Source organism: Nesoenas mayeri (genome assembly GCF_963082525.1).
Source record: "Nesoenas mayeri genome assembly, chromosome: 4".
NCBI classification, from domain to species: domain Eukaryota; kingdom Metazoa; phylum Chordata; class Aves; order Columbiformes; family Columbidae; genus Nesoenas; species Nesoenas mayeri.
In genome coordinates this window covers 71755394-71768111 of record NC_137540.1, presented here as the reverse complement: position 1 = coordinate 71768111, position 12718 = coordinate 71755394, and the positions used below count along the sequence as shown (strand labels likewise).

The following is a 12718-nucleotide window of genomic DNA, read 5'->3' as shown; positions in this document are numbered from 1 at the left end:
GTAAAATGTGTTAAACCCACTGTTTGTAGCGGTCCAGATGTTCCTGGGGGGCAGCCGTGTGAAAGGGCTCGTAAAACAAGAATATACGTGGGTCAATATTTGCTCTCGAGGACGTGCAGTTGTGGCACTTGATTCATGTGCATCCATCTATTTCTCATTAAAACACTGTGTTTGCTGTTGGCATCTGAGGGCAGAATTTGGCTGTGTCATTTTTTGGGTTTAGTACCTTGAACTGGAAACTTTATGACTTTGCCTTAAGGGATTTACCAAGCCCAGACTTTTTCTTTGTTACATTATTCTACTTTCTGTCTTCTCTACCCTCAAGAACTGGGAAAGAAAAATTAATAATAGACCAAAGCTAGGAGCATTTTCTTTTTAATAAAGCGGTAGAAAATCCTGGGCTGAACGGGCTTTTTTTAAATTACCTGCTTTTTGATATTTTAATTAATGTTAGTATTTTTCCTGCCACATTTATACAGCCCTGAGGGAAGACTTTTCCTACATGGCATGCCACAAAGATTCCGCTACAATTAACCTAGCAAAAGTAAGAAAACAGATAGCAAAGGTTTAAAGTTGAAAAGACATCCTTGAACCTCTCTCAAGTAGTGGAATATGCAAGTGCTATAATGTTAAAATATCCCTATGGCTTCTTACATGAGTGTTTCACTTGCGTTATTGAATTGCTGTGCTATTGAAGAAGATTTAAAAATAATAAAAATGCCAGGTGTGCTTCTAAGGTCATAACTGAGAATCAAGAAACAGGAAACAAATCATTATCTTTCAATTCAAACAGTAAGAGTCTAATTTATTATTATCAGGCAAGTTTTTTGGTTCCAAATTTCTAAAATCCACCTTTTTTTTTCTAAATTTATTTAGATTGCTTCGTTTTTCTTGTTAAGAGAGCCTGCAGCTGCCATTGCCTTCTCAATACCTGTATTTCAGTGTTTGAATATCAGAACAATCAAGTTGATCTTGTTTTAAGAATGTGTTCCTTGTGTCCTCTTGATTGTTCCTCCTTGTCTATTGATTTACACTGAGTTTATTCTCTACATTAAGAAAAATTGTATAAAACACTCTTTGGAGAAGTATTTTTATAAATGCTAAATGAATGAGCAACAATGTACGTCTTTTGAATATCATTGAGATATTCAGGTGGTACTTGTTCTCTGTTTTCACCAGTGCTGTCACTGTTCACTGTTATGTTGAACTGTTTTTAATTTCATATGAACCATTTAGCATCTATGTCTTCTAAACACTCTCAGAAGATGCCAGTCAGAAAATTATACTGATTAAAAAATACGCTATGTTTTAAGCATACATTTATTGTCATGATCTACTTCTGCTTTAATAACAGATTTTTCTATTTATGCAGACGTTTTAATAAGCCACATTGGAGATATAAAGGAGAAGTCATTTTTGTGAAAGTGGATGTTTAGAAAACTTTTGTACACCAGTCTTTGTAAAGTTTTAGTCTTTTTTGGTAATTAATAAATCTTTAGTAATCTGCGGCTTGACTTAGAGGACTTTTTAGAGTGAGACCAACTCCCTAAGACATTAGATTTGAATCATATCATTAGCTTACATCTCAATCTCAAGCTTCAGAAGTGACACTATAAAAAATAAAATTGTGAAGGGGAAGTCCAAGTGTGACTTAAATGGAACAAACTTAAAAGGAACAGTAATGAAGCAAATATGCTGATGTAATTTCTTCAAAGAAGGGTAAAATACATGATTGTTTGCCCTGTGGCTTCCTCCCTTCTGCAGAGGAGTTACACCGGAGATGTGTTTTATTGGCAGCGGCTGAGCGCTTTTCAAAAAAGGTAACTTGTAAAATACAGCTTAGGTGGGAAGGAGGAATTGTGTCCTTTTCTGATACTTTTTACTTACTTCATATTTAAATACCGAGGTGTTGGCATCTGGAGTCACTTACAAAAGCACGTGTTTTCTAAGAACACCAAGGAATTAAACTAAGATGGTTCACACCCTAACTAAAAGCAGTGATTTCAAGTGATTGTTTATGCCAGTTCTGTTGTTTAGGATAATATTGAATGGGCCCATCCATGTGGGTAGCTCAGCACAGTTACATGCATAAGAATCAGTTTTAACTCGTGTCTTTGCGGTTGGTAACTGATTTCTCCCACGGCACTGCAGCAAGAATCAAAGATGCGCAGAAATGAAAACCAGAGTTTTCAAGCTTAAATGCTTAAACATGAACATACCTGCATTTGAGAATGTGGGTTTAAGGGTGTTGACAAAGTTCAACAAGCTGGTGGCAGAGTGTAGACCCAGGGTCTCGCAGTCAGACCCTTGCACTGACCAGGTTTGATTTTGTTTTTCTTTAAGCCACTTTTGGACGCAACTAAATGACATTAACAGTTGAGTCCTCCTTTCCATGGGTATCTGCATATTTGACGTTAACTTTCTTTATCTCGTCCTTAGTTCTTGAGTGACCTGTTTTTACTGCAGTCCTGCAATACAATTTTAACACAGGCACCCGGAACTATCAATAATTATGTATGTTTATAGATCCACACTACTAAAACAGTGATTTGGGAGGCTGGGGAATTAGTAGAGGGACAGTGGAGTCTTGGCATTCAGCTGAAATGTGACCAGAGCTGGTGCATCCCTTTAGAGACATGCACAAGAAGAGGTATTTAATACCCAAATAATTCTGAATTTAGCACCAGTGAGTGGCTCCCTTTGTCTGTATCTTGCAAAGAGGACAGAGACTAAATGAGCAGAGAGAAGCAAAGCTATGGTGTGTCTTTTCTGAGGATGTCAGTGGACTTCACAAGACACAAGATCTCACTGCTGACAAGTGTAAACAGTTTCTTAGGAACAGCCTAAACAATAAAGGAAAAGCTTCACTGAAAATTACTGGTTGGCTTCATCTTAATCTCATATTTCTAAAACATTTTAATCTAAATCTTTTTATTAAGGAGCAGCCCCTTTGTGACAAACAGTAGTTGGTCTGTTTTGCGATGAAACGTTTCTTAATGACAAAAGGCCAATCTGAACGGTTGCTCCAAATTCATTATACCAGTAGGAGGCAGAAAAATGACAAGGTCGTTGTGGCAGTTCTGAAAGGCTTTTGATTGATTGTCTGAATCTGATGGCATGGTTGTAAACTGTAAGGGAAGCTATTTTTTTTATATAGATATATATATTTTTTTTTTACTTGCTTGGAAAGATGTCTTGTGAATCTTAAAGCTGAAGACCTGGAGTTCAACGCAGTATTTATAGCACTGGTTGCACACAGGCAGCAGTAGCAAAGGTCCCCCTGTGCTCTGACATTTTTGTGCATCACAAATGGTCTGGAGGAACAGTTATTATAAAAGGAGAAAGGGCAAACTTGTTTGTGATGTTCTCTGAACGTGAGCAGAGACGTGTCATTAATAAAGAGGGCGGCTGGTGTCTGTGGTTGCCATTGGAAAGGAGCCTGAGGTTGCCCAGACTGGACCAGAGACCATTTACAAATCATTACCTGGTTGGGATTTCAGTGAGAGACTGAAATTCCTGAATTTGTCTCCATGCAGTTCACCAGAAAACCATGTAAAATACATTATCCAAGGCATATATAGTTGCCTAAAAATCCACTAATGATACGATAAAGGGAAAGGCTGTGTTTATATGTACAGGTTTTCATGTGATTTTAGGCTGTAATTATCAGATCAGGGTTTTTACAACAACGTTTTCAGCAGTGTTGGGTAGCTGTGCTTCTGACTGACTTGGGTAGCAGCTCCTGCATCCTTTTTGTGGATCAGGATGTTCTGTCCTTGGTTGGTCTAAGGAAAGCAGGCAAGGTTATGCTGTACTTGGCTGTATACAGACTAAGCTGAAGCTAAACTCCTGTTATATTGCTAATTAGACAGCATGTGAATGCCAAATGCTGTATTAAGGCGAGTTACATTACCGTGCTTACGGTTTGCATTCCCCAGCCGAGTTGTTGTTTGGGAGGCCTGCCTGTTTCATGTGATATGTGTTAATAGCCATCTTGTGACCATGGAGAGAAACTGTTTAAGGTTACAGAATTCAAGGTGAATTTGTGAACTCTGTGTCCTTATTTTTGTAGATATTTCTCTCTTGGGGGAAACAAATTCTTGTGCTTAACACTACAAGTGTCAGACTGAGGTAGGAGACTTCACTGAGGTTATTGCAGTTCTGCATTCATCACTGCTGACTCGGCTGTGGTAGCATCACCTGATCTTGAGGAAAAGATTGAGCCAAAACAGAGGGACAGCAGTGGTAGGAGGTGAAAAGTTGAAAGACTCAATGAGAAATAAAAAGACAATGCTATGAAAAGGGAACTGAGATGTGATAAATTTATAGAGAAGAAAGAATCTTAAGTCCTGTCAGCCTTTTTACAACATTGCAGAATGAAAACAGCTCTTGTAACAATGAAAATCAATATTTAAAACTGTCCCTAGAATATGTTTTAGTGTAGTTTATCAGTTACTGCATAATGCCATTGAGGACAAGGGCACAACAGGGTTTGGGATGGCTCCAAGAGGCACAATAGAAGTTGCTTGGACAACCAGACTTCCCCCTGTAATCCAACCAAGGAAAAGGTGAACAAAATCCCACGGTTAATTTCAAGTTATACTGGTTTTAATTTTTCATGCTATAATGTTTTTAGGATTTTATTATTTTTGTAGCATGCACTTGGTTGGGTTTTGTCTGCCAAGAAGATTGTGCCGTTCACTGACAAGTCAAGGGAAATATGTGTAGAAAACTGTCCTTAACTAATACAAAGAAGTCTGCCTTTGAAACAAAGGTATATTTTCCAGTGAGAAGTTATGCAAATGGAACCAGACTGAATACTGCCCATGATAGCAGCATTTCACAGATTCATGTCTAGTTGTGTTGCAATTTTCTTCTTCTTCTTTCTTTTTTTCGGTGGAGGATATCGTTCCATTTATCTTTCTCTAGGTAGCTGTTTTTACAGTTCAATACATTTGAGCAAACTGGTGTAATTTTCTTCTCTACGTGTTTTTGTCTGCTACAGACATTTGCAATTCATGCATTCATGCAAGATGGGCTTTCATCTAATGCCCAGACCTGAGTAACTGGATTTTGTTGTGTGGATCAACTTAAGTTACTGTGTCCATCTTTCACTCCTCTGCTTGAAAGGGCTGAGCTACGTGAATCGATCCCTGCAGAATATTGAACATTTCAGAATGACTTATACTACAGAATACAAAAGCCCGAAAGGACGAGGCCTCTGGCTATTGTACCTCATGAAAATGAAGTATTTATTAGAAAATGAATTCTTGTATTGGGCAATAATGGCAAACCATGCCAGGCAGCAGCATTTTGACACCCAGTCGTTGTTGCAGTCTCAGCCGAAAGCCTCTTCAGAGCCAGCTTTACTAAGCTCTGTATGTTAAATGATTCAGGAGTCCCGCTTTGGGAGGCACGGTGGGGTTGGTCAGCTGTGCCCACGGTCTGGGAAAGATCTCAGTGTCTGCTGTTCCTCAGGTTTGGTCAGTCCCACCAAGCTGCTGATGGGTTTCCAGCTGGTTGCATGTTGGCTTCTCAATGCAGTTTGGCTGTTCCTTGTTTCGGGCGTCCACTGAATCCACATTCCTGGGGCAATACTGGCTCGATTAAAGTATTTTTCCTACAGCTTGTGTGGAAATTGTGCAAAGATGACGGTCCTGATTTCCATGGCAAATGTTGGGGACTGGATGGACTCCAGTCATTTGAGAACTGATCATCACACACCTTACTACCATTACTTAGAGTTAAGGACACAATACACAGTATTTGATTCTGGTTTTTTGTGTTCTGTTACACTTTGCTTTGGCTAAGAGAGCAATCTTTAGAAACAAAGATAAAGGCCAATTGCCTTTATGGGTTTCTAGATGCCTTTTGGCACCGAGCCTTGAGACCACAGGGAACAATGTTCTCCTTGCCCACAACCTCACCAGGCTTTTGTGTCTGGTTTCAGATGGGTGGGAGCAGAGTCGTGTCCAAAAACAGACACTGCAATTTCTGCAATCCTTTTTTCAATTCCCAAGTTGCTGTGTTGTCTCGCTACTTGGGAAAGCATCACGCTAAAACGCTGAAGCAATTATCAGGAGACCAAGCCCACGCTCCAGCACAAAGCATGCAGCCTGTCTCTGGTAAGAACTAAATACTTTGTTTTGCACATGTTTTCCTGTCACTCTCTGAAACAAATATAGAGAAGTATCTTCCTACACTTGCTGTGTCTCTGTGCCTTTCTACTTTTGTAGAGCTGTCTTATGGGAACTCCTTAGGTGAATAAACAAAGATACTACGCTGTGCAACTCTGAAGTCATGGAACCTTGCTTTCAAATTCCCTTTAACTGGCTGAAACTGAAGGAAAATATTTTGGAATACGTAGGTCTATGAATGACACGGCCTGTAGGAGAGGAGAAAATGACAACCTAGAAAACATGAGGTTTTTCCTCATCTGACCTTACCTTATATTTACCTCCATGTACCAAGTTCATAATGTACTGTATTGGGAATTCCCTCAGCACCTTCACAAGCTTGAACCTACATGAACATTTGAGCAGGTACTGTTTAAACTGATCTTACTTTAAGTCTGAACTGACTGGATTGGTATCTGCAGCGGCTTGCTTTTGGTCAGGTATTTACGATAGTGTTTAATTACGATAGTGTTTAATTTTTCAATACAGTTCATTCTCATCAGCACCTGACAGCAGCTTACTGGAATTATCTTGGATCACTTCAGTCATCAGAAATGCTCTTTGTTAATGTTTAAATCATGGTTACACTGCAACTGTACAACTTACCAGCTCCCTTTGTAAATATTATTCTAGCGTAAAATTGCAATGCAGACTTTATATCTGTCTATAAACACCGTTTATATCATTATGTTACGACTCTTGCATGGGATGGGATCATGATGTGCTTTGAGTTTTGCATTTCACTTGCAGCTTCTCTAACCTACAGATTCTTTTCTTTCAGCGCTTGGGGTTGGTCACTACCTGTGCTCAATATGTGACATGGTACTTCTTTGGAATAGTACCAGTTCCACGTGCAAGGAGATAAACACCAGATTAAGTAAGTCAATAAGACTTTTGTTACTATTCCTCTGTAATTTGTACTTTTAAACTTTCTCATTAGACCTGTTGTCTGCTGTTAAGTGACTTTGACTACTTCATGGGTTTTTCTGTTTTGTTTTGGGTTTTTTGTTGTTGTTGTTTGGTTTATTGGTTTTAAGGAGCACTGTCCATTTAAGCATCACACTTGTGACTGAAATTCAGAGTTCTCACAGTTGCATCTTCAATGACAACCCACAGGAAAGGTCCTGAAACCTGGAGAGTTTTCCAACTTATTTTGCTGTCTGGGGACAGCAGCACCTATTTTGGTACAGCATTCTCAGTGTTCAGTCTAGAAGGAAGTGATCTGATTTACAGATTCCTATCGACAGGGCAAAGAAGACCTGAATACTGAAAAGTGACATGTTTCCATCAATATTGTTGCTTTTAGGATTCATTAACATGCATCTTACTTTTGGCATCACTTACAGGATAGATGATAGGTCTTGTACTTTCCCTTTTATCCAGAAGAGGGCTTGTAGACTGTGTTAATTGCGGCATGGATATTGTGGTGATATAAGATGTATTTTAGAGATTGTTGTGCAAGTAGGCTAAATATCAAAATTGCTTACACTTTTAGGCATTTTGATAGGACATATTTTAAGTGGAGGCACAATAATAACATAACCACAAGAGACTGATGTTGAATTAGTGTGATTTTAAATGCTTGTTTAGTCAACGAAATTGGAGTCCCCAAAAACAAGAGTGTAAGGAACTTTGAAAGCCTATCTATAGTTTAACAAAATGTGGAGAGCTGGTGAGTCAAGGCAGAACAAGATACATTTAAGGGATGAGTCTTTGGAGCTGCGCTTCCCACGGGGTATATATGTCATCTAACCACTTCTTCTTCCAGCTTGAGGAAAGGGAAAGTAGAATTTAAACTAATAGGCAGCTGTGACTTGGGAGCACATTTATCTTGTTTGGGTTTCTTAGCAATCCAGGTTGGTTGTTTCTGCTGTGGAGTCACACAGTTTGCCTGAAATAATTGTACTGTAAGTGATCAATAGAATGACTCTCATGAAGGAATTAGTAACTCTATTACTTGACAGTATGTGAAGTAATTTCTTCTTATCTGCAACTAATTGGAGATTAGTTAATAAGAGAGAATCTTAAATTTTCTTTTTAAAAAGTAGTATTAAAAATGCATGTGGTCATTTAAAAATCATCTTATTCTGGCAGCATCCTGGGTCACAAGTAACTCAATTGGTCTTCATGAAGTTAATCTGTGTTTTCAGCTTCATGAAGAGAAGAATCTGTGGCTTGTAACTTCAGCTTTACAGGTATGATCATGTGTAGCAGGGTCCATGTTGTTACACAGAACAACACACTTGGAGTATGTTCTTTTTCTAACTCTGGAAATATGACTTTTAAAAAAAAAACTCAACAGGTACTAAGCAAATTGTTCAGTATTAATAACTAAGATTTTCTGTCCAATTTATGCAGAGAAAGAAAGCTTGTCAACTTGACAAATAAATCAAACCGAACATATGACTTCTCTCAAGATGACTTTACAGATTACATTGAATTTAGGAACACTAGATGTCTAGAGCCAAGCAGTTGTCTAGGAGAAGCAGTGAAGGAAGAGGTTTGAGATGAGAACACTAAACGAAGTGGTGACTGTGGTGAGGTTATATCTTCACACTTCAAGTGTGAACAAGGTCGGAATTCCAGCCTTTTCTCAGAAACCCAGCTGCCTACAAATACTGAGGAAAATAAATCAACAAGCTGGCCATCAGTTGGTGAGCATACACTAGAAAAGATACTTAATTGTTGCTACAACAAGGGGTACTGTAAAGAAGAGCAAGTATCTGAGGTGGCCACCATTAGAGATAAGAGCTTCAGCCTATTGATTGTAGAATCTAAAGACTGCTACAAACGCTTCCCAAAACTTCTACCGGCTCTTACGTAAAGGATCAGCAATTACACATAAAACCTTGTGAGGAGGAAAAACACATCAGTGAAGAGCTGAAATCTAAGAAGGAAAACACAAAGCTGAAAAGAAAGGAAAATAGTGAAGGTGGAGATTTCAGAAAAGAATATGAGAATTAAACTTGAGATAGACTTGGTAAATGAGAAGAAATCAAGACCATACAAAGACATATGACTTAAAGAAAACCCTGCCGAGAAAGAGAGCAAAAATTACAGAAAGGATAAAAAGAAGCCACAGCCAGGTGCTAGAAGAGCTACTTTGGGATGAATCTGTCTCAGGAAAATGATAAAGGTTTTGATTAGCTTTAAGAAGTTGATTCTGTTTGTAGACTCACTTTGCTGCTTTGAACTATACTATGACTTTTTAAGCAAAGTTTTTTTGTTCCAGTCTGGAAGCAGAACAAACTCTGTCTTCTGAAATTTCTGGGCAGTATCAGTCATCAATTTTAATCATCTCACACATAGAGCAGCCATTGCAGTGATGCGAGTTTGGAAGTCTGTAAACTCTGCTGGAATATACCACAAATACGGGTTGTTAGCTTACAGAATACTGTTGGAATTTCACCAAAATGTATGGGTTCTTTCTAATATTAATACCATTAAAGTTTCTATTATTCTTCTAAGCAAGCACATAAATACTGTATTCCTGACCTTGTCTGTAACCAGTTCTCTAACAAATGTAAAAGGAGAATGTGAAAGACTTTTGATTCCAGATTTTATTTGCTGTTGGTCTTGGTTTGGGTTTTGTTTGGCTTTATTGTCACCCAGTTCTGAGTGGAAAATGGGTCTATTAAACATGCAATTGATTGTCAGTTATATGTTGTCTAGCAGATTTTTCTCATTGTAATCCTGATTTTTAATTTAGGAAACACAGATTTAATTGCTAACATGACACTATGTTCTGCCTCATTCACTTGATGTACAGAAGGGAGGTTAGAATCAAGCTAGACTTGCGATCCAAACAATACCCTGAAAAATCAACAACAAATTTGTATTTCCATTTTAAAGGCAATGTCACCAGCCCTTCATTCACAATGTGGATTTACGTTACTGTGGCCTGAGCACTGATGTCCTACATTAATTGAGAAGCTCAGATGATGGGGTTCAGGCTCTTGTGTTACTCTCAGGTGAGACTTTCAGGAAGCCACAGTGGCTGGAAATGCCTCTGTCTTGACAGGGCAGGAGAAAGAGGGGAATTGTGTTGTCTACCCACCCTGTTGAGATGATTTGGAGCCTGTACGATGTCTTACTGAAAGCTGCTGGACTGAGGAAATACTTTCAAATTCTGAAAAGTGATTATTTAAAAAGAAATTTTGTAAGACACCATTTAGTATCTCTCTTATTGCCTTCAGGTTGCAAGAAAGGTTGTTGGGGGTTTTTTTTGTTTGTATTTTGAGCCTTGATGTGGGATGTGAAAACCATCTCACTGTTGGTTTGTACCAGGCTGGTCTGTCTGTAGAGGCACCTGTGCTGAGCTGCTGCTCTCAGTAAATCAGTCCAACCGAAACTTTCTGCTGTGGGTTGTTGGGTGGGATGGAGTAGAGACCAGGGCTCTCAAGCCTTGAATTCTGCCTGATTTTTGACTTAGTTTTGTGGGTATAAGAAGTTGAAAAGCCCTGAAAATAATGTAGTCTGCTTTATTTTTTAAAGATTTGTGTTTTGGGGTTGATTGCTATCTTGCATTTAGATTTTTCCTGCTGCAGGTAAAGTTATAAATCTGAGTAGTTTGCATCTGAGCTACCAGGTAACTCAGAGCACCCTGAAGCAGACAAGCTGAACTAGGTACAACTAAACGTTGAGCAGGAACATTTGGGTGCCAGTAACGATTCACTGGTCAGAAGTCTCAGAAACCTGAACTCAGAGGTCCACGGGGACTCAACTTTAAATTCAAATGGTACTTAAGGTTGCTGAAACACCAGATCAGTTGCATTGTTGTCTGGTCAAATGAGTCAACTCGGGCTAGGTAGTGTGTGACCACTGAAATGTGAGACTTCTCAGCAGCTTGCACCATTTGGATCTTTCACTTGCTTCTCAGAGGTCAGTAGAAGTTTCGGTGCAGTAGTTTCATGCAAGTCAAGATCAAGCGACCATGCGGGAAGTGGGCAGCTCGTGTGGGTTGCTCTCAGAACCTGGTCTGGCCTTCAGCAGCAATATCTGTGCATGCACTGGAGGTTATGGGCCAAATACCTCATGCTGGTGCTGCCCATGGGGCTGCCTCGGGGGCCCTTGGGAAGGCACCTTCTGCACCTATAGTGTTCAAATTTGATTATGCATCAGCAGTTCCTTCACCAGTGAGCTCCTTCCGTGCTCACTATAGGAAAGACATTGAGATACTTGAGAGAGTTCAGAGAAGGGCAATGAAGCTGGTGAGGGGTCTGGAGCACAAGTGTGATGGGGAGCGGCTGAGGGAACTGGGGCTGTTCAGCCTGGAGAACAGGAGGCTGGAGGGAGACCTTATTGCTGTCTGCAACTACCTGAAAGGAGGTTGGAGCATGGAGGGTGTTGGTCTCTTCTCCCAAGTAACAAGTGACAAGATGAGAGGAAATGGCCTCAAGTTGTGTCAGGGGAGGTTTAGATTGGATATTGGGAAAAATTCTTCATGGAAAGGGTTGTCAGACATTGGAACAGGCTGCCCAGGGCAGTGGTGGAGTCACCATTTCTGGAGGGGTTTAAAAGGCATTTAGATGAGATTCTTAGGGACATGGTTTAGTGCTACAGAGATGAGATTCTTAGGGACATGGTTTAGTGCCAGAGTTAGGTTAGGTTATAGTTGGACTCAATGATCCTGAGGGTCTCTTCAAACCAGAATGATTCTATGATTCCACACTGTCGTGCTCAGGATGGAAGAGGATGCCTGGGAAGCCAATGTAAAATCAAACACTTTGCATCCTGCAAAGCAACCTCAGACATAAAACATCCCATCGGGTTTTTATCAAGTCTGGGGTTTGGAACCTTCTGTTAATGGTCAGCAGTCAGTGTTGCTGGCACTTGTGTCTGTTTCAGCGCTTACAGATCTGCTATATTTTCTCAGAGCTCTCAGGGTGAGGAGCTCTTCCCTGCTTCGTGTTACTCTGGGAGGGTATCTGTACTCACAGCCTAAGCAAGCAGATGTACTCATTTCCTTAGAATTGCCCTCAAAATGAGAGGGTTGTATTGAAGAGGCTTTGTTTTAAGAAAAGCTCTCAAATCTGACTGAGAAGGTGATGCCAGCTGCTTCACTACATGCCTTCTGTTTTGTTTGCAGCTCTCTTTATTCTTCTGTTTTTCTAGCTCAGCGAATGAAAACATCAGACCGCACACACCAGCCGTGCTCGCTCAGGAGCGCCGGCGTGCCGGCCGCGGCGCTGCGGTGAAGGTGTTGTGTCGCCTGGGGTGAGCAGAGCCTGCACCCTCCTGCACCCTACCTGCAGCTGCAAACGGGGGGGCTCACCAGGCATGGGGTCCCTATGTCAGTGTACGGCTTGTCTTTTGTCTCCATGCTCAAAACAGCAAGAAGAAATCGAAGAAAAGGAGGTTGAAGCAAAACCCACAAGCTGTTGTTCAGCTCGACCTCCATTGTGCAGCCTTATCCACTCTCCAACGCTCATCTCATAGCTACAGCATCTTTCGTTATGGTTTTACTGCTCCGTGTTGGCCCCGGCGACTAACTGGGTTGAGATCATCTGTCAGGTTTATGAACAAGCATGAAGGAAGTGAGG

The 12718-nt window shown here is 40.3% G+C and overlaps 1 pseudogene across 1 annotated transcript; it reads left to right on the top strand.

Moving 5' to 3' along the window:
- The first annotated feature begins 7590 nt into the window (after positions 1-7590).
- Positions 7591-12373, top strand: LOC308040062 (annotated as a pseudogene). The gene is made up of 3 exons: positions 7591-7602; positions 8719-9262; positions 12291-12373. The product of its transcript is annotated as an uncharacterized misc_RNA (transcript).
- The last annotated feature ends 345 nt before the right edge of the window (positions 12374-12718 follow it).